General features: G+C 47.9%; 1 protein-coding gene across 2 annotated transcripts in view; it reads right to left on the bottom strand.

Annotated features, from left to right (window-relative positions):
• Sema5c (Semaphorin 5c) overlaps window positions 1-23,164 on the bottom strand; it is a 101,239-nt gene that overhangs the window by 29,485 nt on the left and 48,590 nt on the right. Inside the window, exon 1 of one of the 2 annotated variants that reach the window (XM_071679142.1) lies at window positions 6,780-7,387. The exons of the other annotated variant lie outside the window; for it this stretch is intronic. The gene's annotated coding sequence lies outside the window, so the exon portion shown is untranslated. Of the gene's footprint in view, window positions 1-6,779; window positions 7,388-23,164 lie in introns of those variants that run through there. 2 annotated transcript variants of the gene reach the window in all.

The following is a 23,164-nucleotide window of genomic DNA, read 5'->3' as shown; positions in this document are numbered from 1 at the left end:
CGCAGCAAGGTCTCCCGTAGAGCGTAACCTTATCGTCCAATCATATGACTTGTTATCATAACCGGCTCACCGACCGACCAATCACAACACCCCTCCTTTGCCCACAAGGCAGTATCTGAGGTTAGCACCTCCGTATAAACTTTTACGTCGAGGGCTACCGTTCATCTTGACGCTATCTGGTCTTATCGATAGTCTGAAGCATGGAGTGCAAACTGATCCCGGAGTTCACTGCTCGGGATAGACTTTGACTACAGCGAGTATCTGGGGCGCCCCTTCCCTTACAAGGGTGACCAAGCTACAGCTGTTGTCTGGGGGGGAAGCCCTGGTTCCTTCCCTTTACTATGGTGGTCGAGGTGGGGGCGCCCTTCTCCCGCACAACATAGCCTCCCAGCCTCGCGCGCACACATCCCATAACTCAGCTCCCGCCCTCACACGGCGTCTGTCCCTCCTGCCCTTTTAAGTTCTAAACGATCAGTCCTTCCCTCACGGTCCCTGCCCGGCGCAGTCTCTGCCCTACTGATAGAGTACTCGTGTTCTACTCTCGGTGTGTACAGTTGCTGATAAGAGCTTCTAGGAACACCATCTCTCTATCGGTTACGGGGTCGTTGGGCAGCAAGGCAGGTGGACCTGCTCAAATAACACTCCTCTCTCTCTCTCTCTCTCTCTCTCTCTCTCTCTCTCTCTCTCTCTCTCTCTCTCTCTCTCTCTCTCTCTCTCTCTCTCTCTCTCTCTCTCTCTCTCTCTCTCTCTCTCTCTCTCTCTCTCTCTCTCTCTCTCTCTCTCTCTCTCTCTCTCTCTCTCTCTCTCTCTCTCTCTCTCTCTCTCTCTCTCTCTCTCTCTCTCTCTCTCTCTCTCTCTCTCTCAATTTACTTGAACCGTTAGATCATAACAGTTACTTAGAATAAGAGCCTGCATCAGCTGACTGATGTACGATAAAGGTGGATGGAACAAGTGCTTGAGACACGGAGGCTTTATATATATATATATATATATATATATATATATATATATATATTTTTTTTTTTTTTTTTTTATACCTCGTCGCTGTCTCCCGCGTTTGCGAGGTAGCGCAAGGAAACAGACGAAAGAAATGGCCCAACCCCCCCCATACACATGTACATACATACGTCCACACACGCAAATATACATACCTACACAGCTTTCCATGGTTTACCCCGGACGCTTCACATGCCTTGATTCAATCCACTGACAGCACGTCAACCCCTGTATACCACATCGCTCCAATTCACTCTATTTCTTGCCCTCCTTTCACCCTCCTGCATGTTCAGGCCCCGATCACACAAAATCCTTTTCACTCCATCTTTCCACCTCCAATTTGGTCTCCCTCTTCTCCTCGTTCCCTCCACCTCCGACACATATATCCTCTTGGTCAATCTTTCCTCACTCATTCTCTCCATGTGCCCAAACCACTTCAAAACACCCTCTTCTGCTCTCTCAACCACGCTCTTTTTATTTCCACACATCTCTCTTACCCTTACGTTACTTACTCGATCAAACCACCTCACACCACACATTGTCCTCAAACATCTCATTTCCAGCACATCCATCCTCCTGCGCACAACTCTATCCATAGCCCACGCCTCGCAACCATACAACATTGTTGGAACCACTATTCCTTCAAACATACCCATTTTTGCTTTCCGGGATAATGTTCTCGACTTCCACACATTTTTCAAGGCTCCCAAAATTTTTGCCCCCTCCCCCACCCTATGATCCACTTCCGCTTCCATGGTTCCATCCGCTGACAGATCCACTCCCAGATATATATATATATATATATATATATATATATATATATATATATATATATATATATATATATATATATATATACTTCGGAATACACATTGTGCAACATCCATCGGTAAGGTCAAGCTGATGCCTTTGTAAGAATAAGGCAAGAGAAGCAGTAATTGCTTCACAAGCTCACTCCTTTCACCTTGTATGTATATATATATATTTTTTTTTTCATACTATTCACCACTTCCCGCGTTAGCGAGGTAGCGTTAAGAACAGAGGACTGAGCTTTTGAGGGAATATCCTCACTTGGCTCCCCCCTCCTATGTTCCTTCTTTTGGAAAGCTAAAAAACGGGAGGGGAGGATTTCCAGGTCTCTAGACAAATAGATAGAGATAGATAGATAGACAGATAGATAGCTAGATAGATATAATTATGTAATTCCCAGAAGGTGAGTTACAAAGGACGAGTTTTTACCCTGCCGTCTCGGTAATTCCCAGTGAAGTAAGAATTGTAAGAAACCTGAGTTTAACATTTATTGATGAATTCAACCTTTCCGAATGTGTCAAGGGAAAACCTCTCTTACTAGGAAGTGTGTGTGTGTGTGTGTGTGTGTGTGTGTGTGTGTGTGTGTGTGGATGAGCTGCCAGACGTAGGCTGCTGGCACGCGTGCTCAACAAGCGGGAAACAATAGGAATAAGACGAATTTAGGCCGAGTGAGGGCGGCTCTCCGGTCATCGGGATCAGAGGTCACCTCACAGCCAACCGACCGTAACACTGCCTCGCGCTCCAGCCGAAGTCTTTTATTTGCGCTGGTTTTTGTTGTCCCCCGCAGGACGTATTGTTTGTCGTATATAAAAACTTGTTATATCTTTGGTATGAACGAATATTCGTGTATATATAATGTCCGAGCTTGACTTCCCTCAGTGGAAGATCGCTTCTATTAGGGGACACTGGAAAGAGAAAACGTTTTCCCTTCAAGCGAGGGAAAAGTCTCCACTTCATCAGCTGTAGCGTGAGCAAGCAGGGGGTCTCGCCCGGGTGGCTAGAGGGATGGGGGCCCGAGAGAGGATGGGGGGGTGGGGTGTTCGAGTAGTGGGTGGGTGCTTGAGGGGTGGGGATGGGGAGGTGGGTGGGTTGGAGAGTGGTGGGTGCTGAGGGAGGGGGGGATTGGGGGGGTTAGGTTAGAGTAGTGGGTCCTGGTGAGCGAGGAGGAGGAGGAGGAGGAGGGGGGGAGGCTGACCTTGAGTGGCCACGGTCGGCTGCACACCACACTAACTTCCGCGGGCGGGTGGGCAGCGTGGCACCAGAGAGAGGCCCACCTGACACCCACCTCAGCTCCCGCTACCCCCACCGTAATCACATTACGGCCGCCACAAGGTCGCCCACTGTCATCATGCATGGGGCGGAAATGACGTTTGTCTTGTGTGGGTAATGCCGTGTTTCGTCATATGTTAATTGTTATTTCGTTATTATATATTTTTTGTTGTTGCTGTGTTAGTAGGGACGGCTTGAGCAACTGAATGCTCTAATCAAGGTCATCTCATTAACGCTATATATATATATATATATATATATATATATATATATATATATATATATATATATATATATATGTATATATATCCAGGGACTCATTTTATCGATTAACTTCGAAGGAAGGACGAACAGCTGGGTTAACTGTGAACCTGGGCGGCCCGTGTATGAGTCACAGTCGGCAGCGTAACAGCTACGCTATGTAGGGAAAACAACAATCAAGTGATATATATATATATATATATATATATATATATATATATATATATATATATATATATATATATATATCGCTTCCCCTGCTTGAGGTTACGTCGCCAGTGAAGTCAACTTGGTCGGGGCTGTATGTTTGTTGATATAAATATGTGTGTGTGTGTGTGTGTGTGTGTGTGTGTGTATGTGTGTGTGTGTGTGTGTGTGTGTGTGTGTGTGTGTGTGTGTGAATTATTCATTACGATAAATGTGTAAATTGGGGTTGGTGAATAAACACGGTGGAGAGCTTCTGAGTTTTATTCTTCTGAGTTTTCCTCTTCAAATTAAGAATGCTAGATAATGTCAGCAGAGATATACAAGTCGCAGTAGACGACGGAAGGATAGGAAAATTGCCTAGTTTGGACACGATGATATGGAGCACCGACCAGGGTGTAAAAGTTTCAAGTACACTGGAAAAACCACCAACATGAATGGCTTTACTCGTTATCATTTATCGACACACAACGTCTGGAGTGATTATTGGATTCATCTTAAGGGGCAGTCAGAATATGCAGTGATGAGTACACGGAGGAGGGAAAATAAATCTATCATTGAGACGTTCAAGGAGTTGCATTACCTTGAAGGACAGTTTATCAAACTTAGTAAGAAGGCCTGATGGCATAATAGAAAGGCGCAGAGGGCATTTTGAAAACAGCACAGAGGAAAGCATGTAGATAACAGTCCCCCAAGTTCGAGAAAGGCCTCGGTTGTGGATTAGATACGGAAGACGTTGCTACATCGTCAGGGATGAAGCCAGTGGGATGTGTTGAAAACAAGAAGCAGAAAGAGAAGTATCAGCAAGGACAGCGTTATGTGAAGTATACCATGTTCTGGAGGGCAGGCCACATACTATGGGGAAACAGGGTGAAGTATTGCTGAAAGGATTAGCGAACATAAAGCGGATGTGCGTCACCATCGGACATCGAATACGTTTGCTATCCACATAGACAATTTTAAGGACATTTAACAGTATGGCAGGAGGCGGATAGAGTGCATGAGGGATTGAGTAAACCAACAAGAAAAGCCGTGGAAACTGCTTACATGTGCGCGGATGTAGCGAGTCGTGATGGCTTTATACTATGGGCCTAACCAGCGGCAAAAGTGGAGGTCACAGAAAGCAGGGGAACAAGGCGAAGGAAGGAGAAACACGACCTGCCGAGAATAAGGCGTCCGGCGAAGGAGCACTGCCTTGCGAGGATATAAATAAATAAATGAATAAATATATATATATATATATATATATATATATATATATATATATATATATATATATATATATATATATATAGACTTGTATCTTGTATGTACGTGTGCCTGCATTTATGTATGTGTGTGTATATGTATGTGTGCGCGCGAGTGTGTGTGTGTGTGTGTGTGTGTGTGTGTGTGTGTGTGTGTGCGTGCGTAATTTACCTCACTTAATTGGATACGATTCAAAGAGAGAAGAATATCTCGTGCTGCACTCACTACAGATGATGTGTCTCGTGCTGCTCCCTCCCTCGCAGCTTCACCTGTCCCGCACTCATCGCTGGACGCAGGAAGTCAAGGAGGAGAACCACTGGACAATCTCAGGATGTGAACGTACCCACCAGCTCTTTTGACCTCCGTACACTCTTATCATGAACAACCATCCGCTGATGTTACAAGCCTTCGAGTTCTGCAGCCAACGTTCTTGTCCTAGTAACGGCACTGTGTACAAATACGGTCTTAATCTTTTCAAAAGACGTTCTGCTTTCTTTTTTTTTTCTTAAACTCAACGAGGATATCAGATGGGTAACTCGTTAAACCCAAGACAAACGAACACGAATATCGCAGCCGGTAGTGAACACACGCAAACGAAACCTCTGCTTAACCTGTCGCTAGAGCACCAACTTTGGGAGACCGTGTAAAGGAAGCAAAAACTGTCTCCTGGCAAATATAAGAATAGCAATACAAGCTCTCGGATAAGGAAATATTCAGATCATTGTTTACATCCTTCATTAGGCTAAAGCTGAAATATGCTTCTCATGCTTGGTCATCGCACTTAAAGAAGCAGAAAGACCTAATAGAGAAGGTCCAGAGGAGGGCAACAAAAGATGATACCAGAATTAAGAGAGCTGTGTTACGATGAGAGGCAAGAAGCCATGAATTTGTCAACCATGACAGAGAGAAGAATAACGTGTGAGTTGAACTTAACCTTTAGGTTTTTGAATCAGTGTGATGATGTCAGCGGTGTACAGTTCTTCGAAATATGCCATGATAGAACAACCAGAGTCCGTAACATGAAATAAACAAAAATTTACTTGTAAAAAGGTTTTAAAAGAAATTCTTTTAAAGTATGAGAGAAGTGGATGAATGGAATAAAGTAAGTCACGAAACTGTGTGTGCTGACAGCATACAGAGGTGTAAGGAGTTGTATGATGGTAGAGATTAGGGGACCCACGAGTGTAAAACTCCTTTCTCGAACTATGCAAATAAATCATTACTCACATCCACAAAGAGCTGTCTTTTAAGAAAACTTTGAGGGATGAATTGTCTTGGAGTGCCAGAAGGCATTTGACTGTCGTACTCAGGAATTTCGCAGAAATGCTTAATTTTCAGGGAGGCATAAAAGGAAGATTCCTCCCTTGCATAGAAATTCATGTTAATGGAAAGGAACAGAAGACACAAGTCAAGAGGAACCTTTTTTTAAAATAGGTTATGGTCACTCGTGATGTACCGCAGGGCCCAGTCTTGGGGCCGTTGCTGTTTTTGATGTGTAAATGACTCGCCCAATGGGCTGAATTCATCATACATGATGATGTTAGCGGATGATACTCAGCTGATGAGAGAAATGAGGAGCGAGGAAGATTTCATCAACTTACAAAAGCCTCAGACATGTTCCAAAGTCGATGTGACACACAGAAATAATTTAGTCATGAAGGTGGGATGCAGTTAAAGAAGGCCTTGACGTCAGTGTCTGCAGAAAACGAGTTACAAGAAATTAAAAGAAAAAAAGAGAATAAGCGAAGAGGTACTGTTGTAAGAGAGTGATGGATGAATGGAACATAATGAATGGAGACAGTAAACGCAGACAGCGTACATGAATATAAAAAAGTCATAATATAGCAGACAATGTGTAAAAGATGGGGCCCTTACGAGTGCAGAAACTTCCCACCCAACCCCCACCCCGTACTTTGAAATAGATGATTACACACACACACACACACACACACACACACACACACACACACACACACACACACACACATTACCTCTTTACCAGCCGAAGTACTTAATGGCTGCAGCTGTCATCCGGGCAGGGGGGGTCACGGGACCCAAATCCTGCCGCTCAAACTGCTCTGTTGTCTCCCTGAGCAGAGGTCCACGACGTTACTATGATCATCAACCATAAGCCACTCACTCTACACTGCTCTAGACTCCACACAGTTCCTTTGGTGGATCAAGCTGGTAAAGTCCACATTCCCACAGCCTCTACAGTTCCTCTCGTGGATGAAGATGATGGAACATTCCTTTTATAGCCACTGTGATTCGTCTAGTGGATCAGGCGGACTGAAATCACCCTCACACAGCCTCTGTAATTCCTCTGATGGATCATACTGGTGGAATCCACACTCCTACATCCACTACAGTTCCTCTGGTGGTTCAGGCCGGTTGAAGGCCACACTCTTACATCCGCCACAGTTCTTGGAGAGGATCAGGCCGGTGGGATCCACTGGCGGGGTTCTTGGTAGGCGGGAGGAGACTCTGTGGTTAGCGAAGCACTCCAGTGTCACCGGTCTTGTGGGCGCGCGTACACTGAGGGACGACTTGCGGCACTCCCCGGGCGCTGGGGATCCTGGCGGGCACGTGCGGGCCCGTGGTCGTCCTGTAAGTCGGAGTGTGGGTTGGAGGAGTGTACTGACGGATGATGATAATGCACGATGATAACCAGTGACGCTCAAGATTTGAAATCTTTTCAACATCTGTGATAAGATTCGTACGAGTTTGTTATGTCGGTTCCGGGGTGTGTGTAGCCCTCATTTGGCCCCGGGGTGAGTGGCTATCATCAGTAGGGGGGGGCAGGGGGAAGGGGAGGAAGGCTGGTTGGCCCCGGGGTGAGTGGCCATCATGAGCCGGGAGGGGTGGGGGGTGGTGGCCTCCGGGGCCGGGAGCAGCCATGCGTGGCAGTAGTAGCTTCAAGCTTGTGTTTCTTGACCAGGAAATACGTGCCCCAAGTCCCCAAACAGCCACAAGCTTCAGCGGCTGAATGCCTATGTGTTCTGAGATAAGTATATCTTGGTACTGTTATCGTCTACCTCTCAAGCACGACTCAGATAAGATGATTAGATGGGTCAAAGGCCAAAGGCACATCATACCGGAGGGTCGTACTGTCGTGCTCAAGGGGGGTCTGCCGTCGTTCTCAACTGGTCGTCCGGTCATGATCGAGGGGTCGATTAATGAAAGGGATATGTCTCGACCAGCTCATGACAGGGGAGAGCTAAGGCGGCAGGAGACCTTCCGCCTCCTGAAGTCGTGCTGTCGCCCCCGTGGCTGATACCATCGCACCCGGCTCCCACCCACCATCGTCGGGGCGGACCCAGGAAACAAATTCAGGGCGTGTCCAGCATACAGAGATTTAGGGATATGTATCTCCCCGGGGGCTGGTCGTAGTGGCCGGGGAGGGCTGGGGCAAGGCAGGGGTTTGTGGTAGGAGACGGGCAAGCTCGGAGGAGAGGTTTTGCCCACATTTCCTCGCAGTCTAACGCAAAAAAAGAGACAATCCGTCACCGCTGAGAGTGTTTTTTTTTTTTTTTTGTCCCTTGGCAGTAATGATCCTCGTATGAGGAGGGGAGAGGGAAGCTGCGGTAGAAAGGGAGGGAAGAACATGAAGGGTGGGGAAAGCAGGCGGAGTTGGGGGAGGGAGGCAACGGCGGGAGGGGAAGGAGGTAGGCACCCGTCGCTCAGATTTCTATCAAATAAAAACCTTGAGGAGGCCAGTGTTGTGAGGTCACTCCGGGCGAAGGGGCGTGAGTGCTTGTGATGCCCGTCCCTCGGGTTTCTGTATCCTCATTCTGCAGGCGATGTACAGGCCAGATGCTGCACATGGTACTTACCCAGCTTGATGAAAATAGCGGACGGCTTTTACTCAGAACGGGATACTGCATCCATGGCCGTGTCGTAAGTTAACATCACATCCATGGCTGTGTCGTAAGTTTGCGTGAATCCATGGCTGTGTCGCAAGTTTGCATGAATCCATGGCTGTGTCGTAATATAGCTTAAACTCATGGCTGTGTCGCAAGATAGGATTAAGTGCGTGGTTTTGCCGTAAGATAACATAATCCATGGCTTTCTCGGACGGACGAATTTCGTATAAAGTTATCAAGTGACTACAGGAGATCAGTACTGTGGGGGATTGTGGGAGGAGGGGTTGTTTGTGTGTGTGTGTGGGGGGGGGGGGAGAGCCAGACCACCAGGGGATCCCCCCCCACCACACACACACACACACACACACACATGGCTGTTACAGTACGGAAGGAACAAGGGAGGAGGGTAGTTGTAGTTGACATAATGTTCTTAAGAGCAATGAGAGTAAACACTTCAGTAATGACGATAGTAACAAATATATATTTATAGTTATGGCAGTGTATTTGTATAGAAAACAGAAAAGTCCAAGGGTTTGCTTGTCTGAGTACACTTTCAGTAGCTGTTTATAAGAAAGATAGAAAAAAAAAGCTTAAGGCGGCAGTTAGTGAGCTCGGCGTAAGAGTTATCTGTTGTGGCTCCCGCCCAAAACACGTTTGGGATTTACACCAACAAACCTGTACCCCAAGCCTGGACACGCGCTACCTCCCGCATCTCGTACACACTCTAGATGCTATCGTGTGTACGGTGGATGGGCGGGAACATTCAATCCTCGTTGCCACCTTACAACACGCTAGGTTTGTGGCTACGCTCATTACGGCCTTGTTTATTGCTCGCTATATCAAGGTGATGCAACAGCGCTAGTGAACCGTACAGAGGAACTGCAGTGGTACACACTGCATGTTTGGTTTTTTTATCTTAATTGCCTCATTTGAGTTCAGTTGTGGGAAAACTACTTGTATATTAACCTCTTGCACTAGAGGATCTTGACCTGATTTATGAACATGCTAATTGACGTACTTTTAGCCCCATTTCTATTACACAGTCACGAAATATGATTGAAAGAACAGACGAATTAACTGGTATAACCAAGATCAGTGATGGAGGAAATACCAGGATTCATGACACATTGGAATCAGAGATCTGGTAAATTTTCCTGCTATATCAAGTGCTCCTCCATTCACTTCCTGAATATACTTGACAGTGTCTTACAGACTTTGCTTGCCAATGATGCTTATCTGGAGTATAGCGCGTTTTCCCTATCGCCTTTCTTAAACATAGGCACGATAGTTGACTTGTTAATGGACCTAGTTACAACTTGTCTGACAGTCTTAGTGTCTTCCATGGCCTTTCCTTACTCCGTCCCGTTCGTGTTACGGATACTATGTCTTTCACTCTTTGGAATTGATGATATTGGTCTTATATTTTTATATTTGACTAGCCTGTCCCTCGTGAGCCCTGCAGTCTATTGATTTGCCTTTTGATAGACAATTCACTCCTATCATATTACTAGACCGGTGTCGGATTCGCATTTATTTTGTCCAAATCACTTTCTTTATAATCCATGTAAGTTGTCGTACATTCTTCTTTAGGCCACTCATTTCCTACTGTCTCACACCTCAAATGCTGCCCGTCTGTTGCTCTGTCTCTGTGTTCTACAGCATGTGTTTGTGTGTGTGTGTGTGTGTGTGTGTGTGTGTGTGTGGCACGTGGTGGGTGCCATCCCCTCAAGCTGTGCCTGACTCGTGCCCCTCTCACGGCTACTCACCTTACCGCTTACTTCTGTCCCACCCACCCTCCACGCCGGATCACCTTACGGCGTCTCTCACACGGCCTGGTTGCATCCCGGGCACGCCATCCCCTGCCGCAAGACCCTTAGCCTTCCTCACTGGAACATAAGGTTCCAAGCCCTCGTATCTCTGTATCAGGTTCCTGGCCTTCTCCTTTATCTCATACATCTCACACCCTCTCATTGTCTTGTACATGACGTGCCCTATCCCATGCATCCCGCGCCCTCTCAATGTCCCATACGTCCCGTGCCTTCTCACTGTCCCATACATCCCGCGCCCTCTCACTGTCCCATACATCCCGCTCCCTCTCGCTGTACCACAGGCCATCCCCACAACGCAACCCACGCCTTCTCTACGTAACCTACGCCCATTTTTCTATCATCTCGACTCCACACACATAACCCTTTAGCCCAACAACACCCACGCCTGCAGAGCACCACAACCCAGGTCTTCTCAGCACCACAACCCACGCCGACTCAGCACCACAACCCACGCTTACTTAGCACCACAACCCACGCCCGTTCAGCACCACAACCTACGCCCGCTTTATACCTCAAACCACGCTCCCCCTCCACGCCCCCCTCCCTCCCTCCGCAGCACCACACAAGCCTCACCACAACTTCTGGCCGACTTACAAAGGAGTGGTTCATCTCCGCGGGTGACGGCCGGGCTTCTGAAACCAATCACAATGCATCAGCTCAGACAGTACCGCGGAGGGGAGAGGGGGGAAGAGGTGTTATTTCACCTATTGAGAGCAGGCCGAACGTAGAGGTGACTCTAGGTGGCAACAGTGCAACAACTCCAGCAACAGCAGCGTTATACGTAGCACTAGTATGTAGTTGTAGTAGGGGCAGCAGAAGCAGTGGTAGCAGTGGCAACAATAGCAGTAGCAGCCGCCATATTTAGCCCCTGAAGGAGCGGCAGTCGGGGGGGGGGGGGCGGGCGGGGGGCGCGGTGATGGTGGAGGGCGTCTCAGTAGCAGTTAGTGGTGATGGTAGCGCCGGCGGTGGCAGCGTTGGACGGAGACAGGGTGAACGGAGGGGAATGGTTGGGTAGGGGTAGTACAAGGGCGGTTCCCGGAAGGTTAAGAAGGATTTCAGCAGGAATCCTGCGGGCGGCGGGCATACCACGCGCCCTACACACAGGAGAACTTCACAACACTGGAGTCGAGTTTCCTTGTAGTGAGATGTTGTTACGTTGGGTTATATACCCTGACATCCCCTTTGGCCTTTGTTGTGTTGCTCACGTGCAAAACGACGTGTTCAGTGCCAATATCGGCTTAAACTTGAATACCACGAATTTCCAGAATGCTAAGTTTCGTTGCGAAAATATTTAGATAAAGAAAAACTTAGAGGCACAGGGAAAAAGTTAACTGTGAAGAATTAAATTGTACCGATAGAATAAACGTCGACAGCTTGGTATGAGACCAAGGTATGGGGGTAGAAGACCTCCTAAACCATTATAAGGTACACTTAAGGTAAGGCAAGGTCCTAGACCGAGCTGTGTGGGTGGGTAAGGTGCGGTACGGTCCTACACTGAGGTAGAGGACCTCTCGGAAACCATCCTTTACGTCGAGGATGTTTAAGGTAACGCAAGGTCTTAGACCGAGCTCCAGGGATGAAGTACTGGCGGATGATTTTTTTCCCCAATAAATCATAGTTAATCAACGGGTAAGCTGGGTGGTACGCACACTATTACCAGGTGTATTGTGTACCTCAGCGTAGTGTAAACCAGAGATGATACTGCCCCATGTTAGCGTGTTCACCCGGTAGGTGACTGGCATACTGAGATATGCTGTAATGTCTTAGGTTATCCTTGACTGTATATGGAGCAATGTTGATGCAACCCGTGGGTATGATGGCCTGGCCTTCGACCTAACCCTAAAAGATCAAATCTAAGGATATATATATATATATATATATATATATATATATATATATATATATATATATATATATATATATATATATATCCTTGGGAGACGAGGACTTTTCTAACCGGCAGAGCTCAGAGGGTGAGATGAATGGTAGTGTCTGTGTGATGGGGGTGAATGGTGCCTTACTGAAGGTATCATGACAAGCTGTAGCTATCCCGGGCTGGTATCCCCGTGTGTGTGTGTGTGTCAGAGAGAGAGAGAGAGAGAGAGAGAGAGAGAGAGAGAGAGAGAGAGAGAGAGAGAGAGAGAGAGAGAGAGAGTCACTTCAACCGTGTCGTTGAGGGAGTGGTTCAGGGATGGTCCAAGGAAGGGTATTGTTCGCTTGTCACTCAACAGGCTGTTGGTTCACTCCCAACTTGTCTGTCACTCCTCACCAGAGATAGCATATGACACACTCTTAGCCACCCCTCCTCTCTCTCTCTCTCTCTCTCTCTCTCTCTCTCTCTCTCTCTCTCTCTCTCTCTCTCTCTCTCTCTCTCTCTCTCTCTCTCTCATACCTAATAGTGTGTTTGTACGAAACGTGAAAGCGACGCCGGGTTTAGCCAAAGGCACCCACAGCCGCTCACTGCAACAGCCATACTTCAGTGGGCAGAACAGCCACAACAGCAAATATGGATGACAGCAGCAGGGGACCACAAGAAGCACTGGCAGTGATACAGCAGCAACAGGAAGCAAGCAAGAATATATATGAAATATATATATATATATATATATATATATATATATATATATATATATATATATATATATATATATATATATATATATTTTTTTTTTTTTTTTTTTTTCATACGATTCGCCATTTCCCGCATTTGCGAGGTAGCGTTAAGAACAGAGGACTGGGGCCTTAGAGGGAAAATCCTCACCTGGCCCCCTTCTCTGTTCCTTCTTTTGGAAAATTAAAAAAAAAACGAGAGGGGAGGATTTCCAGCCACCCGCTCCCTCCCCTTTTAGTCGCCTTCTACGACACGCAGGGAATACGTGGGAAGTATTCTTTCTCCCCTATCCCCAGGGATAATATATATATATATATATATATATATATATATATATATATATATATATATATATATATATGTAGAATGAATTCCAATGAACGTGTCCCCAGCTGGCGCGGCGTAGCAGTGGATCGAGAGCTGCTAACGGAAGGCTACCACCCAGTGTGTGTGTACTGTACCTTGAGGTGAGTCACGCTCTGTTACTATCCTCCCTCCTCCCGCTCCCCTTCTTTCCCCCCTCCTCTAACCCTCACCTACTGTGACGCACCATCGGATTTGCCCTAATTTCGGTCCTTCAGACTCCTGGGCAAACTTGGTATAATCCGAAATCTGGATTCATCTGGTACCATTGAGATATTTCGAGTAATAGTACGATATTCACAATATTGTGAGCTAAGTTGTTGGCGTTTACTTATATTCGTCAAATATCTTGTATGAGATTAATGCGCTGGAGACGTGTGCAGTTTCAGAGATCATCTATCGATGAAAATTCATTAGCTTGGCTTTTGATAGGTTTACCTTGTGATACGAATGTGTTTGCATATATTGTGACGTGTGTCGGTGGTGCAGCGGTGAACACAGATGGCTGTTTATATCTCCCTCCACGGGAGCCGTGAAGTATATACGAGGAATGGTTTGGTCAGGCGTGACGTATATATACAGTACTGATCGGTCCGTACTGCGTAAGACTCGGGTTTAACGATGTCAAGTGTTTATGTGTGGCGTAAGAATCGGGTTCAACGATGTGACTTGCGTTAAGTGTTTAAGTGTGTAGTGTAATGCTGGAACTGAGCTTAGAAGATTTGGCCTGGTTTAGGAATATTCTCGAGAGTGGGAATTTCAAGCAATGCTTCCGACAGAAGAAAATTCAATATCTATGAAAGAGAGAGAGACAGAGAAAGAGAGAGAGACAGAGAGACAGTGAGAGAACTAGAGTCTGCTGCTTCCCTCCCTCCCCTCCCGACAGCATCTGGTCAAGAGGTTCCAACCCTAAACAATTCACCAATTCTCCCGAAGCTGAAGAGTCTCCTTGTCCCCCGTGGAGACCCGTCATGTCCTAAAATTAATCTGTATTGCATTCCCCACTGACTGTTGACTCTGCCGTTTCGATAACACATAAGTTGACTGACCCTCCCTCACTGATGACTCGTTCTATTTATAACTTGTGCAGAACCCTTGGTTATTGAGTATATCATACGTTCATTAGTTCCCTACAACATCTTCCTCCAGATGTCTCTGCTACTCGGGTTTGAGCCCCCACTTGGTAACAAAATGTGTTTCCTTCCCACAAACAATACCCTTCTTTCACCCTTTTATTCTCGAGTCCTGACTGAGCCTTCCAACCCTCCTCCTAGACCGACCCTCAGCGCCCCTTTCCACCAGACGCTCGCCCCTCCCACTCCTCCTCTTCCATTCTCCGGCGTGAATAACTCACCCTGGCTCTTATACCTTTCTGTATAACTACCTGTAGTTATGTGGTTCCTGGCGGCTGAAAGGGGAAGAGACCAGCCTACAAGTCTTACCAGGAGCGGCCTGGGGACTAGAGGGAGGGACAATAGCCCGGCTCGTCCAGCCTCCTGAGTGATGGTCTCTCCTGGTGGGGACGATCCTGGTCCTCCACCGTTACAATAGCCTTGTCCAAACAGCGTTACACTGGAATCGTGGTGAGCGAGGAAGGTTGCGAGACGTGTTCTTTCGTCTGATTGTCACAGTGAAGTGGGGGTGTTCTATACGGCCACAGTGTTTTTATTTTGCTCATTGTTGTTGTTGTTGTTGTTGATGATGATGCAGTCTAACTGGCTGCGACATTATCCCTCACAGTTGACAGATGTGCTGCGGAAACCTGTCTTGTGTCAATAGTCAAACAAAAACAAAGTTACTGCTCGTTTACGTCTCGTCAGCCATGTAGCTTCGGCTGTGGCCATCCTCCCAGGGATCCAGCCACACATCTGTTGTGCATCTGCCTGGCCTGTCCCTCCAGCCTCGCTTCACCATCATTAATAATGGCGAAATTAAGTTATCTTCATCAGCGGTAATAAACAAAATGCACTGTCACCACCAGGTCTCCAGCCAGGCAAGGAGATAAAATAGAGCGAGAGGAGTGTCGAACGTTCAAAAAGTCATCCATCAAGCTGACAGGCTGCGACCACAGCAACAGATGGCTCGGAGGCTATCGCTTGCAGGACAAGACTCACACTACACACACACTACCAGCAGCTCACATGACATATGACTTGTAGCATCGGCAACTACAGGACTGGTGCTTCTAAAAGCCTCATTCTGCCCTCCAGTAGTCTAAACAGTGGCCAGTTAACCAAACATAAAACAGGAAGTTGCAAAACACGAACGAGATCGCATTACTTCTGCAACAATATTACGTCATTCTGCATTTCGGGGTTGTGATCCTCATATCTATTTCGTTTCCTTTCAGAATCCTTCAACTGTATGTCAGTTATCTATTTCCCGCACATCTGTAACTCCTTCACCAGCACATCAGTTAAAGCGAACGCGCTCCACAGCATGAATGGGTCATTCCTCACAGCTCTTAGTCACCGTGGATAATACTCCCTCACAGAACCATCTGTGGAAAGAAGACTTCCATCGATAAATCCTGACAAAGACCTGTTGTTGACAGTGATGGCAACAGAGCGCGTCGGGTTGCCGCTGTCGGGTCGGTGAGAGCTGGAGGGTTGAGTGGATGGGGCAGCTGGGGCCGCCCTCCTCTTACCCTAGCACTGGTCTTGGCACTCACGCCGCCGCCGCTGCCCACAGAGGCCCTCTTGTCCCGGCCCTCACGCAGCACCCCGCCCGCTACCCCGCCAATCTGCCGCCCCGCCATCCTGCCGCCCCTCTCCCTCATCGCCCAGCTATCCCGCTACCCCGCCATCCTAACCACCCTGCCGCGGCCGCGTCGTTATCCAGCTGTCTAGCCATCCTACCACCCGGCCAACCTCCCGCCCTGCCAATCAGACCGTCACCTAGCCATCCCACCATCCTACTATCCCCAATACTAAGTCGTCTCCATATCTGGCCCCAACACCCATTCATCCGGCCACCTAGCCATCGTACTCTCCTGCCACCCAACCCTCACCCACCATCCGGACACAGTGCACCCACCACCTCGAGTGAACTCCATCGCCTCACACCGCTGACTATCATGCTCCCCCGCTAATGTTTGTGTGGTCGGCTTGGTCGGCTGAGTTATTAATAGTGCACAGGCAAGCACGGTATCTTCCCGACGCGATGAATTTAAACGGTGGAACATATTGGATCTGGACGGTCAATTTGTTACGTAATTAGAAACATGATCTGAAGGGCAGCTGTAGGGAATGATGGTTCAGGAGGGATGTATATATATGCTTCGTAACAGTCCCTCGCCAAGCCTGAGGATCAACTTACACTTCATGCAGTCTCCTCAAGAACCCCTTCTGAGGGCTAGAGTACTCCCGTCGCCTCCTTACCTCTCGAGAACTTATCTCTCTTACCCCACCTTCAACAGCCCACTTGCACACCTTCTCCGGTTATATAACATCCTCGTCTAACCGTTTATCCTCTGTTGCGTTCCCCTATCGCCCCTCAAAACCCTTCTAATACACCTCTTTACCCAATTTGGCCCCTTTAACATCACCCCAGCCCCTAAAACACCTTTTATAGGCTCCTTATCCCTTATGAAGTTCTTTATGCTTACCTTAACTCCATTTAAAGCCCTCATCTCCCATTGCCTCTGGACATTTCATGTTATCCTCCTAAACCCACTGTTCCCCCACGGTACGGTACACCCACTCCATCACTCCTGCTTCGTGAGAACACCCTTTTAGACACAAAAAGACACCTCTCTATAAGACACTCTTCTAAATGATCCCTTTCAATTACCCCTTATACTAGGCGTTACATTAAAAGCAGTGTGTGTAAATGGATATGGGAAAAAGTAAATAATTTTTTTACAATTCAGATACTGTTTACAAAGGATGAGTAGTAATGATTGGATTATATAACAAGATAAATCATGATTTACCCTTACACCTTTGGCAGTGTTAGATTACTTTACCAGTATCTGAGGTAGAGCATTATTATGGAAGAAATGCCTAAACACATCATGTAAAGTTTGGTTGGAGTTATGTCTGAATCATCGAATTTTATAGTTGTCAGGTACACAATGTCTCAGGCTGTGAGAGAGATTTTACAGACACAGTTTACATTTGACCTGTTCAGTATCAACAGGAGGATCAAACTCCCATGAGTATCTATAACCCAGCCTGCGTCGGGGGGCTACAGCAATATCATGGTCTCTACTGACCCTGTATATAGGGGTTTTCTTACGTGGTATTTCAATGGTAGATGGATCTGAACATGTTGATCTCGCTTCGTCTTGAGTCAGTGGAGCAACACCAGCTGTTGTGTGTGACGAGAGTGTTGCAGCGACGACCTGAGTGTATATGTGTGGTGCTAGGCATCAGGGAGGCCATCCATAGCCACGGTTACACACAAGACTTCTTTCCCAAACTTGAGACTGAGATGTTTAAGATACTGTCTGAGTGCATTTTAGGTCCAAGGTCTCAAGAGCAATTTGGTGTCCAATACTAAAGTATCTTTTTCTTTTTACTTAATTTTTGCTTGAATTGGGGATCGATTCATTAAGTCGTCCATGCTCATCTTGCAACCGGGATAGCAGACGGATTTCAGAGTACACAAAGGGTCATTATCAAGCTAAAGTTTCAGGTAACTTATCATTATGATGTTTTCCTATCTCGTGGTCTCCACACCTCTCTCAAAGAACGCTCCTAGATGCACTCCTTCCCTTCAGAACAACCTCTTGAATGCCCATTTTCTTAAACCCACTCCCTCCTCCTTAGATGGACCCTTCCCTACTCCATCTTCCTAAACCACCGACTTTCAGCGAGAAAACCCCTTTCTCCTGGAGCATATTACCTGGTATAGCGTATGACTGTATATGGGCAGACGCCCGTACTCTGCCCAACCGTACTTAGTACACTACACAATTACCTACAGATTACAGTCTCACCTGAAGATTACAGGCTTCCACGCGGCGCACGGTTCGTGTCTGGTGCGGCCGGGTTTCCCGCTGGGGAGGAGTGGGCAGAGGTCTTTCAGACGGTGAATCATCCGTTGACATACAAGAGGTTGGTGATAAGAGGGAAAGTCTCCTGATCCCGTGTGATTCATTTCTGATCTGATACAGTTTTATCAGCTGGTGCGTGCTAGCCTGCCCGCTCTGTCGAAACGGGAGAGATCATTTAACTGCACTTCTCTTCTCCGTCTATTCCATATCACTTTGACCTGAAATTATTCCTTATTTCCCTTTATAATTTCTGATGTGGTTCCGAATGTTAAAGTTTCGTTTCCAAGTGACTTGTGTGTGTGTGTGTGTGTGTGTGTGTGTGTGTGTGTGTGTGAGTGAGTGTGTGAGTGTGTGTGTGTGGTAAAGAGAAGATCTAATACTTTTTGCTAGGGCAAAACAGTGCCCCAGTCATGGCCAACTCGAACGTATTAGAGAGCAAAAAAATATTGTGCCAGAAGGATTAAGTTAAGCTCCGAAGGTCTTTTTGTAGACTCGACATTTTTTGAAAGTGGATATATTACAGAAAATGGGAAAGAGAAAAGTTGAAAGAGAATCTTACTGCTTGGCTGTACAAGAGAGAAAGGGGAGGTATCGTACTGGCCAATCATCGTATGACTGTCTCCACACACACAAGCTTCGGGAAGGAGCGGACAAATGTGTGCTCCGGGTTCATACTTTTCGTATAATTGGACATTGTGTCTAATTAGTTAATCGACTGATGATATTGCTGAGTGATTCTCCTCTCTGCTTAACCTTAGTTCAAGTATCCTATCCCACAATTTGTTTATCGTAGTACATTAATATCAGTAAACAATGATGTGAAATGTGACGCTTTTTTTTTAGTATTCTGTCCGTTTTTTTTTTTTTTTTGTAAAGGGCGTGAAGATATTAGAGATAAGAGAAACTACGTATTGTTTGTGATGTAGAGGCAGGATAGCCTTATTAGCTCTAACCCTATAAACCCCTGCAGCAGTTAGAGAAGTAGCGACTCGAACACACTGTATTCAAGTACGAAATCATCCTGAATTCGACACCTATCTAGTGATCGGTAACACATCTGGGTCCAGCGGAAGTATATTGGTGGTGACGGTGAGGGGACTGTGTGATGCCGTACCACCCGACGGGGATGAGGGGGGGGAGACGCGCGCATGCATTATCGGGCATTATCACCCATGAATCTAGCTAGCATTGTGGGCGTGGTTCCGGGTGGCGTGGGCGGGGCCTGAGATAGAAGTGGGCGCCTCCCATCACAAATCTCCAGCCAGGGAGGTGTAGTCAACAAAGCCAGGCGGCGGTTCGAACCACAACACACCCACCATACCCTGCGATGGTTGTCGGAGAGGTGTAGGTCAGGGCGCGCCCCCTTGGCCACCCACCAATTATTGCTGTGTGGCTGTAAGGTTGTAAACATTATGGCCGCCACCTCACCACAGGCGTCACCTACATGATACAGAACACACGTCGGCTGATTCACCCGTTCTGGGAAGTCGGGCCGCAAACCTAGTGTGTGCTTGGAAATTTTACCCTCTTGACCGTGACGGATCGAACCTTCAACACGACACTATCACCCTCGAGCACCACGGTGTAACCCTTGGGTATCGTGACCTCGCCTTTGGATCTGATCCTCGAAGGTCTGGGCCAAAGGCCAGGCCATCACATCCAAGGGTCGTAACGCCGTGTTCAAAGGCCGTTCCATCGTGTTTAAAGGGTTATGGACTATGCCTCGCAAACAGGGATCCGTGACTCCGGTGCGCTTCCTATATATACTGTATGGCATCTGGATGTAAACTTGTCTTCATCTTATGAATATACAAACGAATATAACCCATGAATCAGTGCTGCCACGTAGCAATTTTGCTTAATAGGAACAGGGCATAAAAACGTCACTGGAGTAACGCATTGTCTTCATAATAGGGTCTGGCCTACAGCGGAAGCATTAATGTATATTTACAGTAACGCTAACGACCTTGGCAGCAATGGTCGCCTTCATCTGCTGATCTTGGCAACACTGTTCGATCGAACCCAGCTGGTGATCATGGTCGCTCACAACACCGATGATCGTGTGTCGCCCACGAGGCAAGTCTTATTAGGACGGGCCCGCAAAACGGATGATCCTTTGCATCGCTGGTCGTACACAGGAGAGGCGATCTTGCCAACCCTGGTCGTCTTCAGGACAAGTGATCTTGGCAACGCTCCTCGTCCACAGGACCAACCCTTGGTCGTGTACAGAAGACAGTCGATCTTGGATGGTCTGGTCGCTCACAAAGCAAGCAGGTGGTGGTGACTCCCCACCAGACACCTGAGGCCGGGGCCGGGGGGCGCGTGTTGACACTCAGGAGGTTCGGCAAGGTAAGAAGATCCTGAAGTGCTCGCCTCAGGCGCTGCGCAGGAGAGACCGGCTGTTAATTAGCGCCTGACCTGTCAGATTATAAACCTTCAATCAGGGTATCCGAAGGTCATACGATACGTTGGTCATTAGAGGAGGAGGAGGAGGTGGGGGGGGCGCCGCATGAAGGCCAGTCTGTACTCTCCGTGGGCTTCCCGAGGTCCCTCAGGGAGTGTATGGCTCTCATCACAACCAGACGATCTCGTTACTGGATCAGAAGACGACGATTTCTTCAGGGTGTTGATTACACCTGCACAGGTCGGTCGGCAGCCAGCCACCGCCAACACAGTGAGCAAGAATAACCTGTAAGTTTAACCCGGTGATGTCATAACATATCGCTTGAGTTAGCAAGTGAAGGTCAGTAATGCTCGGGAAGTGTGATTAGGTGACGGTTAATGGAGCACTTCGGTCAGCAAATGAAGCTTTAGTAGGGCTATTAACCACCAGCGGCTGGCTCCAACAGCCTGCGAAAACGAACATTTAGAGGATCACTTCTTACGTCGGGCACGATCGTCTGAACGCAAGGACGGAGAGGAAGTGGTAAGCAGCAGCAGGCGCCCTCCTTCCCCCCGAAGGAGAGGTAGCGTGTCTCAAGGTACCTACCTGCACGTCCTACAGGACCGCTCCCTTCCCCATCCCCTCGGGGATTTGGGGGTTAGGGAGGAGCATCCCTGCAGGACGTGGCAGGTAGAGTGAGGCGCGTTAACGTCTTCCCCCCGGGTGAGATCTAGCCCCCTAGGACGTGACCAGGGCCGAGGAGTGGATTGGGCCTGCAGGACGTGGCCGGGAGTGGGTTGGGTCTGCAGGACGTAGCCGGGACCAGGGAGTAAATGGGACCAGCAGGACTCGGGAGCGGATTGGGCCTGCAGGACGTGGCCGGGGCAGGGGAGAGGGTAGGTCCTGTGGGACATGGCCGGGGCTGGGGAGGAGGGAGGAGGGAAGGGGACGCCTCGCACCTGCTGCCTCCTCCGCCACATCTCCCGAAGCTTCAGGTGACGCGGGAGGAGCGGCAGCGTTGGCTGCTGCGGTCGAGGGCAGCGTCGGGTGTCGCGTTGCGCTCCTCAAGCTTACCTGTTTTTCATAACCTCCAACATGAGGGCACGAGCCTTGAACACGAAGGTACGACCCTTGAGCATGAGGGCACGAGCCTTGAACACGAAGGTACGACCCTTGAGCATGAGGGCACGAGCCTTGAACACGAAGGTACGACCCTTGAGCATGAGGACACGAGCCTTGAACACGAAGGTACGACCCTTAGGGACGATACGGAACCCTTGACCACGACGATAACGACCCTTGGGTACGTAGGGGCGACACTTAGGTGTGACGGCCTGACCAATGACTTGATCCTTAAGTCAGATCAAAGGTGACGCCATCATACCCAAGGATCGTCGTACCGTCGTTTATAAATTTAAAGTCGTACCGTCGTGCTTAAGGGTCGTACCGATGTGCTCAAGGGATTAAGGAGTGGCAGCTGTCCAACACCCCCTCTAGTTCCCCTAGTTAACGTTTGCTAGCTTGCTCCAGTGCGATAATGGATACCCTACTACCATATTTTTGCGTATCATGTTAACTTGAAATTCAAAACCGCGTGGTACATGAAGAATTGATTCTTGATTAGAACTACGAGTCGCAAACTTATTTTTTCTTCTCCACAATGCCTTCATCAGAGGCAAGCACCTCACCAGGAGCATCATTTGAGGTGGTGATTTACGAGGACCCATGACTTTTGGCAGCCACCTATTCGCTTAATTAAAGGACGCAGTAAAGTCATTACAGCTCAGTTAATGAAGCGAATAAATGAGAGGAAGACGTGTGAATGGCATAAAACTAAAGCAAGCGTTGGGGAGAGCATGAAGCTAGCACTGAGGTGAGCGTGAAGCAAGAAGCACTGAGGTGAGCGTGAAGCAAGAAGCACTGAGGAGGGCATGGTGCAAGGATTGAGATCTTGAAACAAGTTTTTGAGAACCTGAAGCAAACACTGAGAGGAGAGTATAAGGGAAGAAATGAGGAGAGCGCGAAGCTAGGACAGGAGAGCATGAAGTAAGGTAGCAATGAAGTGAACATGAAGCAAGCACTGAGGTGAACATGAAACTAGCAATGACAAGAGAGCATGATGTAGGTACTGAAGTGAGCATAAAGCAAGCACTGAAGTGAGCCTGAAGCAAGCACTCAAGTGAGAATGAAGCAGGCACTGACGAGAGCATGAAGGAAGCACAGAGGAGAGCGTGTTGGCGGGGGTGGGGGTCGGTACGGGCAGCGCTGTTACCACCACCCCCACCACCACCACCTCCACACAACTTTCTGGACACGTCTCAGGAGCTT

Source organism: Panulirus ornatus, chromosome 29, assembly GCF_036320965.1.
Source record: "Panulirus ornatus isolate Po-2019 chromosome 29, ASM3632096v1, whole genome shotgun sequence".
NCBI lineage: Eukaryota > Metazoa > Arthropoda > Malacostraca > Decapoda > Palinuridae > Panulirus > Panulirus ornatus.
Note: the sequence above shows the minus strand (reverse complement) of the source record. Positions and strands in the feature narration are given on the sequence as shown.